The sequence below is a fragment of the Schistocerca nitens genome, chromosome 2, assembly GCF_023898315.1.
Source record: "Schistocerca nitens isolate TAMUIC-IGC-003100 chromosome 2, iqSchNite1.1, whole genome shotgun sequence".
Lineage (NCBI taxonomy): Eukaryota > Metazoa > Arthropoda > Insecta > Orthoptera > Acrididae > Schistocerca > Schistocerca nitens.
In genome coordinates, this window is record NC_064615.1 from 301672731 (window position 1) to 301693322 (window position 20592).

The 20592-nt window shown below is 42.3% G+C and overlaps 1 protein-coding gene and 1 pseudogene across 1 annotated transcript in view; both read left to right on the forward strand.

Annotated features, from left to right (window-relative positions):
• The window catches only part of LOC126234997 (uncharacterized), a 347601-nt gene that overhangs the window by 66424 nt on the left and 260585 nt on the right, over window positions 1–20592 (forward strand). The gene's annotated exons all lie outside the window — the stretch shown is intronic.
• LOC126238595 (5S ribosomal RNA) lies at window positions 8780–8896 on the forward strand (annotated as a pseudogene).

A 20592-nucleotide genomic window follows, 5' to 3' on the forward strand; every position in this document is an offset into this window, starting at 1 on the left:
TGCTACGGTCGCAGGTTCGGATCCTGCCTCGGGCATGGATGTTTGTGATGTCCTTAGGTTAGTTAAGTTTAAGTAGTTCTAAGTTCTAGGGGACTAATGACCACAGCAGTTGAGTCCCATAGTGCTCCGAGCCATTTGAACCAAAATACCGATTGTTTTTGATTGAGAATGCCCGCCAAATATTAAGTCTGTCGGTACCTAATGCAGTCACAGTTTATAGCCACCGACCTGCTCAATACGTCACGCGGAATATACGTCTTTTCTCGTTACAAAATTCACTTAAAAATTCCGAAATTTCTACACACCCATCGGAATTATTATGCCGTCACTTTCCAACATTTTTGATGTATGAAACACTGCTAGATCTGGCAACTTATCATTTCCATCGGAACTACTACTACACACGTCCGATCTGTTTTATGGCTAGCCTTCGACTCCTCTCTAGAATACTCTAAGTCTTCTCTACTGCCGGCCAGAGTGGCCGTGCGGTTCTAGGCGCTACTGTCTGGAACCGTGTGACCGCTACGGTCGCAGGTTCGAATCCTGCCTCGGGCATGGATGTGTGTGGTGTCCTTAGGTTAGTTAGGTTTAAGTAGTTCTAAGTTCTAGGGGACTTATGACCACAGCAGTTGAGTCCCATAGTGCTCAGAGCCATTCTTTTCTTCTCTACCAGCAGAGAAAGGCGCGCGAAGAGTACTGCTTTACCATTGGTCACTTTACTCAACAGCCAATAGCAAAACAACACCCTCCCGCCTCAGGCCACGCTTTTCATCAAAAACCAATCGCAAAATAGTAAACCTTACGACTGCACTTTTTACCGACGTAATTATCTAATATGCTGAAGTTTTGCTTAAGCATAAAGTTGTTTACTATTGTTATTTATACATGAATTAACTTTCCCTTTTCCATAAACTTACTTTACAAATCTATTCTACAAAAATCCCGTTTGTCATATCCATACTTCGAAATGTCCCACACTAAATCCTACTACATAACACGTTAAACAATTATCTTCATATTAACCTTAACCCACACTCACGCATCATTCATGCTGCTAAAACATATTTATAACATTTTACATACACAAAAAGAAATAATAACACTTTATGAAAGTACTAGAACAGTTTATGAAAAACATTCTATTACTTTAGTGCACTCTAGTGGGCACAATCGAAACTAAAATCACAGTCCCCCTATCCAATATTTTCCTCTATCGGCTGATAGATAAACTACGTGCGCGTCCAGTCTTGCGTCACTATCTGTCACTATCCAGCTCTGAGACACATCTTCCACTTAACCGCCTCCAAGGCAGGATCGTTATACGGTGCTACGCCTCACAAGATCCACTCCAGCCGGCCGGAGTGGCCATGCGGTTCTAGGCGCTACAGTCTGGAACCGAGCGACCGCTACGGTCACAAGTTCGAATCCTGCCTCGGGCATGGACGTGTGTGATGTCCTTAGGTTATTTAGGTTTAATTAGTTCTAAGTTCTAGGTGACTGATGACCTCAGAAGTTAAGTCCCATAGTGCTCAGAGCCATTTGAGCCAGATCCACTCCATAGTTTGGCTGAAATTACAGAAAATGAGGTATGACGCGAGACATGGGGTGAGAGGAAGACAACACATGGCATAGTGAGTACCAATTCCGTGATGAATGTTGCCAGTTTACTAGCAGAATAATCTGATTGGTTACCGACACAGGAGCCAGCGCCGCAAATTTGTTAGATTCATTTATTAATATTTGATGAAGTACAGTTAAAATTATGTTTCCTGCTGTGGTGAATACACTATCTGTAGCAAGCTTTAACCCCTTTATTTCAGTTTTCAATTTTGTAACAATTTTCAATAACCTTAGAATAAGGACATTCAAAAGAAGCACTTCGTGCAACTTCGGTCCCGCCGAAAGTGCGCTCCGAAATGAAGTGGTTCGGCCTGTCTGGTCAGTCTGGAAGGAGGGGCTGAACGACACGGTTCGCGTTACTCGCCACAAAATTAAGATCTCGGATGTGCTCCACATAATACTGTATTCAAATAACGCAACTCTGCGTATAAGGCAGATCACACTAGGTTAGTAGTGTATAATTTTTTTAACACGTTGTTCACGTGACTTAATATAACAGGATTGTGACAGAGTTAACATGAAGCGTGAAAGATGTGACTTCGTAATAGAATGTTTGCAAAACGTCTTGATAGCCGTTTCTAGCCTTATCTACTTCGTGAGTTGTAAATAAAACAGAAAAGCTACCGCTATCCCTAATTTCGAACCTACTATCCCTAATTTCGAACCTAACAGATGATTTAGTACGACGGTAATCCAAAAAGTAAGGTCTCCTATTTTTTTTATAAGTACAGAACTCTGTTTGTGTGGCAGTTGGTCACACTGTTATGAAGAGTGCTTCACGCGCTGTGTGTAAACATGTGCACGCCGCGCTGAGGCGCTCAGTCTTGGCTTGGCAGCCGTGGAGCTCCCGTTGGATGTTACCGCCAAGTGCGAATTGCGCGCAGTTATTCTGTTTCTGAACGCAAAGGGCACTGCGCCGATTGAAATCCATCGCTAATTGACGGAAGTGTATGGTGAGTCGTGCATGGATGTCAAAAATGTTCGTCAATGGTGTAGAGAGTTTGCAGCTGGTCGGACCGAAATTCACGACGAGCAAAGGAGCGGGAGACCGTCAATTTCTGAGGAACCAGTGCTGAAGGTTGAGCAAAGCATGCGTGAAGATCGGCGGATCACCCTGGATGCTCTCTGCACGTTGGTTCCTGACCTTTGCCGAAGCACCGCTCACAGAATTTTAACGGAAACACTGAACTACCGAAATGTCGTGCGCAAGATGGGTGCCACGCATGCTGACTGAGGACCACATGCGGCAACGAGTTCATGCTTCCCGCGCATTTCTTCACCGCCTTTCAGCCGAACAGGACAACTTTCTGGACTCAATTGTCACGGGTGACGACAACATTTGGCCGCAAAGCGATTCAGCTCCAACGACGAGGTGAAAGAAGAGGTTCATAACTTTCTGAACAGCATGGCGGCGAGCTGGTATGACATGGGCATACAAAAACTGCCACAGCGTCTACAAAAATGCATCGACAGAAATGGTGATTATGTCGAAAAATAGCTAAATGTTCAAGCTGTAAACTGATGTAAACCATTGTAGAAATAAACAGGTCTATGTACTTATAAAAAAATAGGAGACCTTACTTTTGGGATTACCCTCGTAGATTCGAGAGCCTTAGCCACCTGACTAGTTATTTTACGGCCTCTGTCCAAGAACAAAAAATTCGGGACATGAGCGCTGTAACTGAGCTGGGACAACGACACCCATACAAGACATCAAGTTTGTGAACTCTAACAGAATATCTGTGTTCTACCTTGAAGAGGCAGAACATGAGGAGACCTTCGCATGACCTGCTTTCCAGTACAAATGGAGATAGTTCGTGGTAACACGGAGGAGTGTAAGTGAAGCAAGAATTAATTGGGGAACTGAGTGTTGATTAGTAAATAGGCTACTGTCGTCACATTCAACAGTTTACTCAATTTTAACTTCAAGAAAAGTCCGTAGTATCCGTGATTTCCGTCCCATACTCACTTCTCTCTACCCCCCACCTCCCAGACCTCTCATTTTTCTTCGTAACGCCATACTATGGAGAAGGAAAACAGAATTTTTGGAATGTCGTATTACAGTATAACGCCGAAGAATACTTGATGAGTAGAATAAGTATAGTCAGTCTGATTGTGAAAGGAAATGTTTGGAAGTGGAGTGGGATGGGCAGTTAAGGGAGAATAAGTCTTGGCTACAGTAGCCAAGTGCGGATGCAGGGGTTGCGGTAGTTAGGCCATGATGAAGAGGCTTACACAGGATAGATTACTGTGGACAACTGCATCAGACCAGACTTAGGACTGAAGGCAACAACAAAAACAACAACAACAACAACAAGCCTTCTCCTGTGCTTGTCTCTCTACCTACGACTATGGGCATCCAGTCTGGAGACATGCCTCCTCGCGCATACGTTCTTCATCTACGCATTCCATATTCCTTGTCCGTGTTTCTCTGCGTTCCATTAAATATGCAATGTAATGTATAATCTACATGTACACCTACATGGATGCTCTACAAATCACATTTAAGTGCCTGGCAGAGGTTTCATTGAACCACCTTCACAATTCTCTATTATTCCAATCTCGTATAGCTCGCGGGAAGAATGAACACCTGTATCTTACCGTACGAGCTCTGATTTCCCTTATTTTATCTTGGTGATCGTTCCTCCCTACGTAGGTCGGTATCAACAAAATATTTTCTCATTCGGAGGCGAAAGTTGATGATTGGAATTTCGTGAAAAGATTCCGTCGCAACGAAAAACGCCTTTCTTTTAATGACGTCCATCCCAAATCTTGTATCATTTCTGTGACACTCTCTCCCATATTTCGCGATAATACAAAACGTGCTGCCTTTCTTTGAACTTTTTCGATGTACTCAGTCAGTCCTATCTGGTAAGGATCCCACACCGCCCAACAGTATTCTAAAAGAGGACGGACAAGCGTAGTGTAGGCAGTCTCCTTAGTAGGTCTGTTGCTTTTTCTAAGTGTGCTGCCAATAAAACGGAGTCTTTGGTTAGCCTTCCCCACAACATTTTCTATGTGTTCCTGCCAATTTAAATTGTTCGTAATTGTAATACCTAGGTATTTAGGTGAATTTATGGCTTTTAGATTAGACTGATTTATCGTGTAACCGAAGTTTAACGCGTTCCTTTTAGCACTCATGTGGATGACCATACACTTTTCGTTATTTAGGGTCAACTGCAACTTTTCGCACCATTCAGATATCTTTTATAAATCGTTTTGCAGTTTGTTTTGGTCTTCTGATGACTTTATTAGTCGATAAACGACAGCGTCATCTGCAATCAAGACCGCTGCTCAGATTGTCTCCCAAATCGTTTATATAGATAAAGAACAGCAAAGGGCCTATAACACTACCTTGGGGAACGCCAGAAATCACTTCTGTTTTACTCGACGACTTTCCGTCAATTAAAACGAACTGTGACCTCTCTGCAAGAAATAATCCCCGAATCAACAAACATAACACAAATTGTTTTTGCCGTGGTAGCAGCAGCAGACAAGTTTTTCTGTTCACGTCGTTTGAAGGTAACGGCTAGATGGACAGCAAAAGAAATAGAGAAGTGAAACTGGAATAGAGTGCGTTTCTTAAAATACATTGGTGTTTAGAAACTAATTTACCGATGAATCTGAAATGGGAAGTTAGGTATGAGTGTGTGTTAGCATTTCTGACTTAAAGGTAGAGAGGCGCAGACTTTCAGTGCGAGAAACATACCAAAAGTGAAGGTCTCTCCGCGAGTGATACGGAGCTCCACATTGGGAATGTCTGGGAGTGACAAGGATCGAGGAACGCTCTGCAATGAAAAAATTAATTGTGACCGCAGTGAAAATCAAGTGCAGGGCGACGGTAAACGTAGCAGGGCGAATGGGTGGTAGGTGGACTGAAGGACTTCTCTGCTGGGCTCTTACGAATGAGGGAGGAGGCTTCGCCCTCGACCGAATGGAAGACAGTTCGGGACACTGGAAAACGAGGAGGTTAGCAACATGGATGCGGACAGCCGAAGGCGGTAATTTGTGGGAAAGTCTGTAGCACTATTGTATTCAACAGTATATGTCAATTCACTATCACTGCTGCTGCTACTACTATTATTGATGATGATGATGATCGCAGAAATACTGCACTTTTACATTTAGAATTTCATCACCCGTCAGTTCTCAGTGTGGAAAACTGCGAAATTCCTATCGCGCGTGAGCTGGGATGTCAAAGATAAAATCAGGAGTAAAAAATATATTTTATGGATCGAGCTGCCTAATTACAGGCTCCGGTGTAGCATCGTTTGATAACGAGAACCACCATCTCGACCAGTTTGACTCCTTTTTTTCTCTTCTGCAGATTTTTCCCTACAGCTCGTTAAAACTTCCCACTTTGCAGGTTTTAACAGCCGCCGTCCACACAATGACACAGTTTTTCCCCCGCTAGGGATAGGCCTGGGACTGAGAACGGCATTCCTGCGATAGCGCTTATCGACAGATAAAGCCATATGGCTTTGGCGCCGCTGCCACAAAAACTTCCTCGTCCAGAGTCTGCCGGCGTGGGACCGCCGCCGCCGTTTCTGCCGCCTCATTTCCGGGACTTGCAGCACGCTGCGAGTGCCGGGGCGACGCGTATTCAGTTTCACACTGTAACCTACGTAGCAGCGTTCAAGCTTCCCGGTCGTTTGATGAATTTTGAAACTGTTCATTGGCTCTCTCTCGCTGTCATACCGATTCGGCCTCGGACTACTTGGGGACAGAAGTTCCGACCAACTAATTTCCAAGATTCACGTACCACTGTTATAGCGTGTGGCCATGTGGCACATGTCTTCTCAGTCTGCTACTGCCAGTCTTCAGTACAGTGTAAAATCTCCTTCTGTGTCACTTGCGTTTACTGACGGTGATAGAGAAGGTGATGACTATTTAGTGAGACAAAAATAATTCAATAATTCTGAAAATCAGATATGCCCGCAATTTGAGGATGATCCTCAACGGAATCGTTAGTCGCAGCACTCAAAAGGGTTTTACATCAGCGATAGAGGTATCTAGTGCCATGTATCATGGCTATGGTTAGTTTTACGATCTAGAAAAAAATATGCGTCTCGCTTTAGATAGATCTGCAAGAGGCAAAGGGTTTCTCTGAAGAGCTGACCTGGAGAAAACTATTATTCCTTTTATGTTTTGACCGCGAAATCGGAAAGTTTAAGACTGCAAGCTCTTGAAAAGTGTGAGAATTAACACTACCTTAATTTTTATGTATCGCGCAAGCGGAGATTTCGACACAGTCCAAGCCATCCAGGAATTAATCCGTTTTCACTTACCTCCCTTTAGAGCCTCGAAGAACAGCTAAACTCCTTCGCCTTCTCTACAGTTAAAGGTGCCACAGGACAATAATAATAATTGTGTACACCCACCTTCACTTGCGTATTATTATTCAATAATAAACGGATGCATTACCATCTGCCCAAGCTCTGTTCAACGTTAAAAAGATAAAGATACAAGAATGCGACGAAACAAGGTCAACCTTAACATATCTACTGTTTTTCTACAGAGATCATTATATTTCATCTCGAACCGAAATTATTTATTGTAACGCTTCAATAGTTGACCCAATGAACATACCACGATCAAAAGAACACAGCACGATCAAAAGAAATTTTGCAATTAAAAAGTGTAAGATCAACACTTGTTTTATAATGTCTTCAGTTCAAGTAAATGTCCATACCTCGATGTAAATTCCATTCAATGTACATGAACACACACTATTCACATTTTAGCTTCATTTAGCCATTTCCCTTTACGATTCCTTTCGGGTCGCCCTAATGAAAAATATACTGTTTCACATTGGTGAACATTAATTCAAAGAATAACTGCTTCGCGCCAGAGGGGCAACACCCCGACTCGTACTTGTTCACCCCGTAAGCCGGCCGCACACACACTGGCTGCCAGAGCGCCTCTTCTGCAGCCGCTGAAAGCTCAGTCCACTTCCCCAGACGCTTGTCACGTTTGGTGGTACCGTATTTTGTTGCCGCTCAAAATTTACCAACGCCGTCTTCCATTGTAAATGCCTGCTTTTCTTCAAGTTCTCCGAAACAGTCTGCGCTTTAGTTAGAGATGTCGTCTTTTGGATGTTCATATCGTCTGTGAAGAGTGATGTACGAAGTTCGTTATCGTCCAGATGAGATGGTAAGATTATCTGCACATTTACAAGGTGTTACCGCTCACTGTAAGTATTCCACGTTCACGTAGTGGTTGTTAAACGATTTCCTTGACATCCACAACACAGTACCTGTACACGCCCTACCGGATACGGAATCCGGCCACAGCCTTTCGCAGAGGGCGCTGTCGCCAGCTGACCAGCCCTCCACGCCTCACGACCCGATGTTAAAGCTCCGCCTCTTCCCTGCGCCCATGCGTGTTAGTCGGGCGAGCCACGCATCGCAACAGCCTCTGCGGAGTTCGAAACTGGAAGAAAGTTCCCTAACTTGCAGTGTCTTCCGTTTTGCTTGGTATCTGAGGTTTTTGTATATTTTCTTCTCCATTTGCACTTTAGAATATCTGGGATATGTTCAAAAAGAGACAAATACTGAAGATAACAGAATTATATTTTACTTGATAATGGCTAATGTAGAAGTTGGCCAATCGTGGAAACAAAGCTATTAATTTCGACCAAACGCTTAAAATAGTTTAGTGCAGAAAAAATTAGCACCACTTTTCCGAGTCTTCGGTATACAGAAATAAAAAATGTCTTTTTACAAATGAGAATACTAAGTAGCGCAAAAATTTTATTTCTGGTGAGATTCCTCAATGCTTCTTTATATTGGGACAGATTTTTCACTCGAAAATATACATTCCAGATCACGAGGAACGTCTCTCGTTATTGGAGCTACATCTTTATTCGCACATAACATATTTTCTGTCTAGTTTTAGAAAACAGATTTCACATAAAAATACAATCTACTATCATAATAATTTATTTCATGAAGACACATGTGAAACACAGCATTTCATTTTACTTTACAAACAGAATTACATTTTTGAGTCAGGCTCATCTGTTGCACTGTCTCCGTGTATTTCATCGCAGAGTCACTTATGATTTTGTGCTACACAATTGTGGGCTAGTTCCATTACATCTTCCTATTTTGCAATCTTGTGAGGGAGAGACAGAATATATGCCTCCTGAAAACTGTTTGTCAACGGCCTTGCCGCAGTGGTAACACCGGTTCCCGTCAGATCACCGAAGTTAAGCGCTGTCGGACTGGGCTAGCACTTGGATGGGTGACCTCCGGTCTGCCGAGCGCTATAGGCAAGCGGGGTGCACTCAGCAGTTGGGAGACAAACTGAGGAGCTACTTGATTGAGAAGTAGCGGCTCCGGTCTCGTAAACTGACATACGGGCGGGAGAGTGGTGTGTTGACCACATGCCCCTCCATATCCGCATCCAGTGACGCCTGTGGGCGGAGGATGACACGGCGACAGCGCGCGGGGTAGTTGCGCGGTCGTAGGCACCTTGTCAAGGTACGCGCGGCTGTCCCCGTCGGAGGTTCGAGTCCTCCGTCGGGCATGAGTGTGTGTGTTGTCCTTAGCTTAAGTTAAAGTTACATTAATTAGTGTGGAAGCCTAGGGACCGATGAGATCAGCAGTTTGGTCCCATAGAACCTTACCGGCCGGTCGGTACCGTTGAGCCTTCATGGCCTGTTCGGGAGAGGAGTTTTGAAAACTGATTAATGTTGAAGATGATCTGCTTTATGTGTTGAAGACGTTACTGTTTTGTTACACAATACGGTCACTACTTAAGGTATGTCCTGCATTGATGTGGAATGTTCCATAATGCATTTCATTGTGAAAAACCTTGCCCATTTGATATTGTTCTAAATGGTATAAACGCTTTCCAGGAATAAATCTTTTAATAGGTCAACGAAATTTAAAATTGTTTCTTTAGTAACTTCAGTCACAAAAAAATGTACTCATCTTCCTTATGATGCGACAGTATTCGCTCAGTAAAAACAGTTCATTCCTTTCCTTGTATGCTTTTCAGTGTTTCTGGATACACAATAGCAGGAGGGCAGTAGGGCTGTTGTTGGCTTTGGGAAGGTGTGAGCCATTTTATGCAGACGACCGCATACAACAAACAAAACGTAAAATCAACTGTTGGATTAAAATATGACTTTTATTTTGGAACACGGAATTGTCTAAGAATAAATACGGCAATTTTCAATCTTCACTCAGCACTGAATTCATATGATCATAGAAAAACGGATTAACTAGTTCGGTATCTTTTTACCTATGACATTCACCTTGTACGTTGAAATAAAGTTTACCAAATTTGGCTCGATGTTATAGCACCTATTTAGCCGTTTATGAAACGCATCACCTGAGGGCACGTTTGGTGGAGCTGTATTTTGTCGCCAGTCAAAATTTATCATTGTTATCTTTCATTGCAAGTCCTGCTTTCATTCAAGTTCCTCGAAACAGTTTTCGATTTAGTTTGATAGGTCGATTTTTGGATGTTCACACCCTTGCGTCTATTGTCACTGAAGAGTAATGTGCGCAGTTCGTTTTCTATACTGTCATATTCTTGACTGCTATCCGAGCGAGGGTTGCCAAAAGCAAGGTGAAAATACCAAAAGTAGAACTAGTGCAACACAGAAGATAAGGGATATTTTTCTAGGTACGATCTGCGCATTTCAAGTGTTCGAAGATCTACACAGTTAAGTATTTTGTTTTAACGTTGTCTTTTCTGTCGTAGCAAGGCTGGCTATATATGGTCTCCAGCCTTCCCCATAATGTCTTGAGTAACATAGTTTTGTCGACTTTTGTGTTGTCCACGGCCGTCTGAATTTCACGTCACCGCTTTATTTTCGTACAGGTGACTCGCAGTATTCCCCGTACGCTTGCAAGAAAGGCTGTGAAGTGATACAAGTGGCTTTTTTATCACCAACAAAACAGAATGCACGCTGGAGAAAACCGAGGACTCACCTTCCACATTTCTCAACAAATGAATTCGCAATAGCTAATAAGGACAACCACCAGCTGTAGAATGGAATGACGACAGTGAAAGTCTGTGCCGAACCGGGACTCGAAACCGGATTTCCCGCTTATCGCTAGCAGTCGCCCTACCGTTTGGCTATCCGTGCACAACTCACGGCCTGACCCAAACTTTCATATGTCACCAATCATGCGTCTATAACCTGAACTCGTACATCCATTATGTGTATTCCCGTACGGGTCAGACGTTGCACTTGACAGTCGCTTGCATACACGCATGTCCAAAGGAACTTTGCATCGTAATCAGAATAACTCCGGCACAGCATGTTGTGTTCCACATTTCTGTCTCTTCTTCTTTTGACTCGACTGATACTGGCGAAACCCCGCTGAATAAACAGCTGGTACCTGGTTTTCATCCAGTTTATTAAAATAATCTAGCAGGCATACTTTTTCGTGGCCAGTAAGCTTACAGAAAACTTTGTACTTACCCATAAAATCACGACCACTAATTCGATGATATTTGTCTTTTCTACTTAGTCTACTGTTTTGTGCGTATTTCGTCATTAGACGCCATTTCCTCACTTTTCATTTGGATTCAGTAGTATTCAAAACTTTCCTCTTTTGGGGAACAGGATTCCGGTAATTGTTTGCAACATGTTCGCTAAAAGTGATTTCTTCCCCATCAGCGGTTTCGTGTAGATCTCTAGATCCGGAACTAAATAGTAGTTCTCTTCCGAATAAGTCATTAACCTTTCAACAACGTACATAATTTATATACACTTACATGGCTACTCTGCAATCCACGCTTGAGTGCCTGGCAGAGTGTTCTTCGAACCACTGTCAGAATATTTTTTTACAGTTCCATTCTCTAACAGTGTGTGCGAAAAATGAACACTTAAGTATTTCCGTATGAGCTCTGATTTCTCTGATTTTATTGCGATGATTATTTCTGACTGTATAGGTTGGCGACAATAGGATATTTTTAACATTCAGAGGAGAAAGAAACGAAAAACGCCTCTGTTTTAATGATTGCCACCCCAACTCGCGTATGATATCAGTCATCCTCTATTTCGCGATAATACAAAAGGAGCTGTCGTTCCATGGACCTTTTCGATATTCTCCGTCAATCCTATCTGGTAAGAATGTTTACTTGAACAAAAACACACCAGAAATAACTAAAGAATTCTCTACTGTTGCGTAATTTACCGGTAAAGAAACTACATCTGGACGTGTGACGCTGTTGATGATGATCTATCCGACGGTCATGGCTTGGTGTTATTGAAGAGGAGCAGGGTGTGTGCTGGCACCCAGTTAGCCTTCCCTCGACAGAAATATGACTAGACATTATACATATACCCTTTACAGTCACCTGCACTCAACAAATGAGCACTTAAAAAACAGCTTTCACACACCATAGGGGTCTTAGTTTCGTAGGACCAAATTAAGGAGCAAATCTCCCTGCTCGTAGGACAACTCAGTACATGAAATTAACACAAATAATATGTAAATGCATCCTATGCAGATATGAAGCTGCGAATTCTATATAACCAAAATCAACAATACACCACAGAAATTAGCTTAATTTTTCCAGAAACTTCCCAACAGACTAGAAGGAGTGATCCATGAGGATATTCTTCAGTTTACGCTTGAATATGCAATGATAACTACTAAGAATTTTTTTAAAGTCCTGTGGTAGCCTATTGATAATAGCTTACTTGTATGTGCGATTTATCAGTATTCTCAATCGGTTGTTTTAAATACGCGACCAGCTTTTATCCTTGAACTTTTTCTCTGAGTTCAAAGATTAGGTATTTGTTTTTATGTTTCATTTTTTATTTTTATTTATTTCTCAAATAAAGACCTGCTGTGTTATTATACAGCAGGTTGTACACTGTGTGATTTTATATGTTATGTCATACAAGTTCAGTTCTATTACTAGTACATTTTGTTGTTGAAAAATTCTCCAAAAGGATAAAATAAAAAATAACAAATAAACATGTGTGTATGTAATAAGTACAAATACACAATTTTGTTTAAGCTTGTTGGCTTCAAATGGCTCTGAGCACTATGGGACTTAACATCTATGGTCATCAGTCCCCTAGAACTTAGAACTACTTAAACCTAACTAACCTAAGGGCAGCACACAACACCCAGCCATCACGAGGCAGAGAAAATCCCTGACCCCGCCGGGAATCGAACCCGGGAACCCGGGCGTGGGAAGCGAGAACGCTACCGCACGACCACGAGATGCGGGCTTTAAACTTGTTACTAACTTAGATAATGATAATAAAAAGTTGCATAAAAGGTTGTGGATGTATTTCAAATTAAAATTAAAAGTATATTTAATTGCAGAAACAAGAAATGGCAGTTCGACTTAGATATGATGTGACAGGTTTTCCCTTTATGCCTTCTGTGTGTACGGTTACATCTGTTACACATGTTGTCTTGACAGTGGTAATACTTAATTTAATGTATTGATTTGTTATGTTATAATGTGTTTCCGAACTTAAGATAACAGTGGAGATTGGAAGTTGATTTAAAACGTCATAGTCAGTTGAATCAGGTGCGGGGGCTCGGTAAAACTTCGAGCCAGTCACACGTGATGCAGCGAACGAAGAGTGAATGTCACATCTTCACATAGCATTACACGCTACGAAAGGTATAGCAAACAGCTACATAGTGAGTTACATTTTCAGATTGATTCGATATAGTGTTTTAGAACCTTCGCTTAGTTTTGCTATGTCTGTATGTTTGTCTCGTCTTCACTTCCTGTGTGCGATATAGCATCCGATTCCGTGTCTGTGGTTGTGTCTGTGTCTGTGTCGTTTAGTACGTACTGCTGATCTGTCCGATGTGGAGCCTCTCTTATTCTCTAGCGTATGGTCTCTCCTGTTTGTTTATCGCAAATAGTGCTCGCGATACTTCATCTGCGGTGTTGTTTATAGAGTTCCAGTCATCTTGATTGCGTATTAACTGTCCCTGTTGGCTAATGGTTCAAATGGCTCTGAGCACTATGGGTCTTAACAGCTGAGATCATCAGTCCCCTAGAACTTAGAACTACTTAAACCTACCTAACCTAACTACAGCACACACATGCATGCCCGAGGCAGGATTCGAACCTGCGACCGTAGCGGCCGCGCGGTTCCAGACTGAAGCGCCTAGAACCGCTCGGCCACTCCGGCCGGCTACTGTCCCTGTCCTATGTCCTGGTTCCATAAACTCCGTCTTACATTGCCTGGGGCATCGCAAATGATCACTGTGTGTTCAGGTGTGACGTTCTCACCACAGGCACAAGTGTGAGTCTGTTTAGATTAGGTAACTGAAATATACTTCAGCCTTAGGCAAAAGTAACGTGAAACGGTACGGGCTTCACTGGTTACGTCTTGAGGAGTGGGCTCGGCCGCCTGGTCAAAACGGTCTTTCATTCCCTTGCACGCATTTCGCCGCTTTCATTTCCCTAAGTTTGACAGTTTCGTTTTAACAGTAAAAAAAAATGAAATGCTTACTTACAATTGTTATAAAATGCCTAAGATGGCATACAGCCGTATTAAAATACACTATTAGACACATTGTCTAAGAGTCGATATTTCTGGCAGAGCCTACTGCTTTGTTTCATTACTGAGTACACCATCTTGACTGATGAAAGTTGGCTAAGTGTCAGATTGTCTTGGTCAAAGAAATTCCCGTTACAAGCAGGTGACCTTTTTTAGTCTTTGGGCTCAGTGTCCGGTAGGATAGGAAAGGTTAGCAGCAATTTATTTTCTTTGGTAGTTATTACATCCTTGCAGTACCTGTTTATCTTAGTATACAATGAAGTTGCCTGCTCATAAACATAAACAGTAACAAACCTCTCGATAATACTCGTTGCATCCATAAATATAGCAGTCCAGCTAGTCATTGGCGTTGTTTAAAGTACATTTTGCCCGCATCTCGTGGTCGTGCGGTAGCGTTCTCGCTTCCCACGCCCGGGTTCCCGGGTTCGATTCCCGGCGGGGTCAGGGATTTTCTCTGCCTCGTGATGGCTGGGTGTTGTGTGCTGTCCTTCGGTTAGTTAGGTTTAAGTAGTTCTAAGTTCTAGGGGACTGATGACCATAGCTGTTAAGTCCCATAGTGCTCAGAGCCATTTTAAAGTACATTTTAGTAGGTAAATGTACAGCTTTGTACGTGAAATTAACACATGGCCAACTCTAAGTTGTGTAATTTTGCGTCAATTCTGAATGAATACAATACAGTGCAATTTCTTATTCTACTCTCTCTACCAGCGAGGTTGGAAGCGATATTTATGAGTTACGTATCATCAGGCGTGTAAATCCTGTTATATGTGGTGAAACATTACTTAGGAATAAGTGCAAATAACACAGGTATGTGAAATATCCCCACTCCCCCCCCCCCCCCATGAACCATGGACCTTGCCGTTGGTGGAGAGGCTTGCGTGCAATACAGATGGCCGTACCGTAAGTGCAACCACAACGGAGGGGTATCTGTTGAGAGGCCAGACAAACGTGTGGTTCCTGAAGAGGGGCAGCAGCCTTTTCAGTAGTTGCAGGGGCAACGGTCTGGATGATTGACTGATCTGGCTTTGTAACAATGACCAAAACGGCCTTGCTGTGCTGGTACTGCGAACGGCTGAAAGCAAGGGGAAACTACAGCCGTAATTTTTCCCGAGGGCATGCAGCTTTACTGTATGGTTAAATGATGATGGCGTCCTCTTGGGTAAAATATTCCGGAGGTAAAATAGTCCCCCATTCGGATCTCCGGGCGGGGACTACTCAAGAGGACGTCGTTATCAGGAGAAAGAAAACTGGCGTTCTACGGATCGGAGCGTGGAATGTCAGAACCCTTAATCGGGCAGGTAGGTTAGAAAATTTCAAAGGGAAATGGATAAGTTAAAGTTAGATATAGTGGGAATTAGTGAAGTTCGGTGGAAGGAGGAACAAGACTTTTGGTCAGGTGAATACAGGCTTATAAATACAAAATCAAATATTGGGTAATGCAGGAATAGGTTTAACAATGAATAAAAAAAAATAGGAGTGCGGGTATGCTACTACATACAGCATAGTGAACGCATTATTGTGGCCAAGATAGACACGAAGCCCATGCCTACTACAGTAGTACAAGTTTATATACCAACTAGCTCTGCAGATGATGAAGAGATTGATGAAATGTATGATGAGATAAAAGAAATTATTCAGGTAGTGAAGGGAGACAAAAATTTAATAGTCATGGGTGACTGGAATTCGAGAGTAGGAAAAGGGAGAGAAGGAAACATAGTAGGTGAATATGGATTGGGGGTAAGAAATGAAAGAGGAAGCCGTCCGGTAGAATTTTGCACAGAGCATAACTTAATCATAGCCAACACTTGGTTCAAGAATCATAAAAGAAGGTTGTATACATGGAAGAATTCTGGAGATACTGACAGGTTTCAGATAGATTATATAATAGTAAGACAGAGATTTAGGAACCAGGTTTTAAATTATAAGACATTTCCAGGGGCAGATGTGGACTCTGACCACAATCTATTAGTTATGAACTGTAGATTAAAACTGAAGAAACTGCAAAAAGATGGGAATTTAAGGAGATGGGACCTGGATAAACTGACTAAACCAGAGGTTTTACAGAGTTTCAGGCAGAGCATAAGAGAACAATTGACAGGAATGGGGGAAAGAAATAGAGTAGAAGAAGAATGGGTAGCTCTAAGGGATGAAGTAGTGAAGGCAGCAGAGGATCAAATAGGTAAAAAGACGAGGGGTAGTAGAAATCCTTGGGTAACAGAAGAAATATTGAATTTAATTAATGAAAGGAGAAAATATAAAAACGCAGTAAATGAAGCAGGCAAAAAGGAATACAAACGTCTCAAAAATGATATCGACAGGAAGTGCAAAATGGCTAAACAGGGACGGCTAGAGGACAAATGTAAGGATGTAGAGGCTTATCTCACTAGGGGTAAGATAGATACTGCCTACAGGAAAATTAAAGAGACCTTTGGAGAAAAGAGAGCCACTTGTATGAATATCAAGAGCTCAGATGGAAACCCAGTTCTAAGCAAAGAAGGGAAAGCAGAAAGGTGGAAGGAGTATATAGAGGGTTTATACAAGGGCGATGTACTTGAGGACAGTATTATGGAAATGGAAGAGGATGTAGATGAAGATGAAATGGGAGATAAGATACTGCGTGAAGAGTTTGACAGAGCACTGAAAGACCTGAGTCGAAACAAGGCCCCGGGAGTAGACAACATTCCATTAGAACTACTGATGGCCTTGGGAGAGCCAGTCCTGACAAAACTCTACCATCTGGTGAGCAAGATGTATGAGACAGGCGAAATACCAACAGACTTCAAGAAGAATATAATAATTCCAATCCCAAAGAAAACAGGTGTTGACAGATGTGAAAATTACCGAACTATCAGTTTAATAAGTCACAGCTGCAAAATACTAACGCGAATTCTTTACAGACGAATGGAAAAACTGGTAGAAGCGGACCTCGGGGAAGATCAGTTTGGATTCCGTAGAAATGTTGGAACACGTGAGGCAATACTAACCTTACGACTTATCTTAGAAGAAAGGTTAAGAAAAGGCAAACCTACATTTCTAGCATTTGTAGACTTAGAGAAAGCTTTTGACAATGTTGACTGGAATACTCTCTTTCAAATTCTAAAGGTGGCAGGGGTAAAATACAGGGAGCGAAAGGCTATTTACAATTTGTACAGAAACCAGATGGCAGTTATAAGAGTCGAGGGGCATGAAAGGGAAGCAGCGGTTGAGAAAGGAGTGAGACAGGGTTGTAGCCTCTCCCCGATGCTATTCGATCTGTATATTGAGCAAGCAGTAAAGGAAACAAAAGAAAAATTCGGAGTACCTATTAAAATCCATGGAGAAGAAATAAAAACGTTAAGTTCGCCGATGACGTTGTAATTTGTCAGACACAGCAAAGGACTTGGAAGAGCAGTGTCTTGAAAGGCGGATATAAGATGAACATCAACAAAAGCAAAACGAGGATAATGGAATGTAGTCAAATTAAGTCGTGTGATGCTGAGAGTATTAGATTAGGAAATGAGACACTTAAAGTAGTAAAGGAATTTTGCTATTTGGGGACCAAAATAACTGATGATGGTCGAAGTAGAGAGGATATAAAATGTAGACTGGCAAGGACAAGGAAAGCGTTTCTGAAGAACAGAAATTTGTTAACATCGAGTATAGATTTAAGTGTCAGGAAGTCGTTTCTGAAAGTATTTGTATGGAATGTAGCCATGTATGGAAGTGAAACATGGACGATAAATATTTTGGACAAGAAGAGAATAGAAGCTTTCGAAATGTGGTGCTACAGAAGAATGGTGAAGATTAGATGGGTAGATCACATAACTAATGAGGAGGTGCTGAATAGAATTGGGGAGAAGAGGATTTTGTGGCACAACTTGACAAGAATGAGAACCGGTTGGTAGGACATATTCTGAGGCATCAAGGGACCACAAATTTAGCACTGGAGGGCAGCGTGGAGGGTAAAAATCGTAGAGGGAGACCAAGAGATGAATACACTAAACAGATTCAGAAGGATGTAGGCTGCAGTAGGTACTGGGAGATGAAGAAGCTTGCACAGGATAGAGTGGCATGGAGAGCTGCATGAAACCAGTCTCAGGACTGAAGACCATAATAACAACAACAACAACATGTGAAATATGTCTTGTACATAAAACCATTTAAGTAAATAAAAGAATCAAAAGATTTCATGTTAAACAGCACATTTAAATTTAACGTAACATAAAGAGTGGGGATATCCTAGTATTTGTTATTGGTTGATGAGATACAATTACAATCGTTAGTGCACCGTGGTATTGTTGATACATATAGCTGTTTTGACACTGAATGTGATGAATACATGCATAGTGTGTTGTTGACGGCGTTTGGAGACAGAAGAGAGGGTGTGCAGCCTAGCCGCGCACTCGACGCCCCCCGGTGTGCTGAGGTGGCGCGCAGCGCAGCCTAGCTGTCCGGCGAAGGACGGCCGAGACCAACGTGAGCGTCTGCGACATTCCAGTTCCTACCAGTTCAGATTAGGAATTCGCTAAAAAACAATTCGCCTTGTTCGCTTTTTTGAAAGCCCTGCCTTACATGGAAATGGCGAGACCAACCGGTTAGCAGACTGTTCGCTAATGCCGCGTCGGGATTCAGTCGATTGTCCGTTTCATTGCGCTCTGCATATCGAGTGAATCGTCCATGCCCAACGGTTCCCAAGCTATTTCTACATCGGTACCCTGTTTAAACCAGTTTCTGCGGGTGGTATTCGCTGTCTTTCAACCAAATATTTTAATTGTACGTTACGTGTACGTACATACTGCGCAAGGCATTGTATCAGTATAACGGATTTTCAAAAAATGGTTCAAATGGCTCTGAGCACTATGGGACTCAACTGCTGAGGTCATTAGTCCCCTATAACTTAGAACTAGTTAAACCTAACTAACCTAAGGACATCACAAACATCCATGCCCAAGGCAGGATTCGAACCTGCGACCGTAGCGGTCTTGCGGTTCCAGACTGCAGCGCCTTTAACCGCACGGCCACTTCGGCCGGCACGGATTTTCCATCCTATTAATCGCTTATTCATCACTTTAGTGTGTTGTATCTTGTTTTCATGATTCTTACACAGTACGTACATTGGTGGCAGCCCAATGTAAGCACATCTTCGAATACAGTTTCTCTAAATTTGCGCAACAAGTTCTCTTCCAAGAATTACTATTTAAGTTCTCGGAACATTGGTGATACACTCTCATATGAAGGGCTTATTTCAATAGTGGTACAAGTCCATTTTTTGTTCATTCTGAGATACAGAATATTTCTGGTATCTCAACTGGAAAATTTTCAGCGCTCATTTAACTTTAGGGCTCTGTATCTCAGAATGAACAAAAATGGACTTGTACCATTATTGAAATAAGCCCTTCATATGACCTTTACCGCTACAATCATAGCGTGGCGTCTCTGAATTCTTTTGATATCTGTTGTAGTGCCTACTTCATAATGATTCCAAACATGGGAACAGTACTCTAGAATTACGATATCGCAGTGTCTGTGTTATTCTACGATGGAAAGTTGCATGTCCAAAGGAACTTTGCCTCGTAATCAGAATAACCGTAGGCACTGCAATACCGTATTTATCTGCCGATACCGGGCAGGCGAGTTTCAAGTACGTCTGACCTGTACAGGAATATACATAATGGATCTACGAGTACAGGTCGTAGACGCATGGTTGACGACATTTTGAGGTTTAGGTGTGGCCGTGAGTCGTCCTCGAATAGCGAAATGGTAAAGCGACCGCTAGCGATAAGCGACAAATCCGGGTTCGAGCCCCAGTCCGGCACAAATTTTCATTCCCGTCACTCCATTCTACAGCTGATGGTAGCCCTTATTCACAACTGCAAATTCATTTGATATGTACTCTAGAATTATCCACTGCAGTGCCTTGTCTGTGGTTTGCATTCGATTTTCCCAGAACATTCCCAACAAATTTAAATCTTCCATTCATTGTACGTACATAAAATTGATTTCTCCTAATCGTCACACTTGATGTCACTTGTCATTTATTGTCCCTACATACATATACCATGTGACGTGGCTGAAGATGGATCTCCAATCATCTTGTAGTGGAATACTGTCGGTTTCTTTCTCTCTGTTGTCACATTTAAAGAGGGCTGCAATTCAGTACACCCAATTCATTACACCTAGTGGAAATTTTCCTTAGGATCGTCCAATGAATATACTTTTCAGTAGCAAACAACAGCGGCAACACTTCACAATTTGATAGTGCCGCCGGTCATATCTGATGAATCGTTTAGGTATGCTGAAAACGCTAACTGTTCTATTGCGCTTTCTTGAGGCAAATCCGACGTTATTTTCGTTCCTGTGGAACTTTCGCCACCCAGCATAGCATACTGGCTTCAATAGGTCAAAAACTCATCGAGCCAGTCGCATTTCTGCAAAGATATTTCGTGTCATTGTATCTCGATTTTTAGTCAACCAAGCAGTACTGT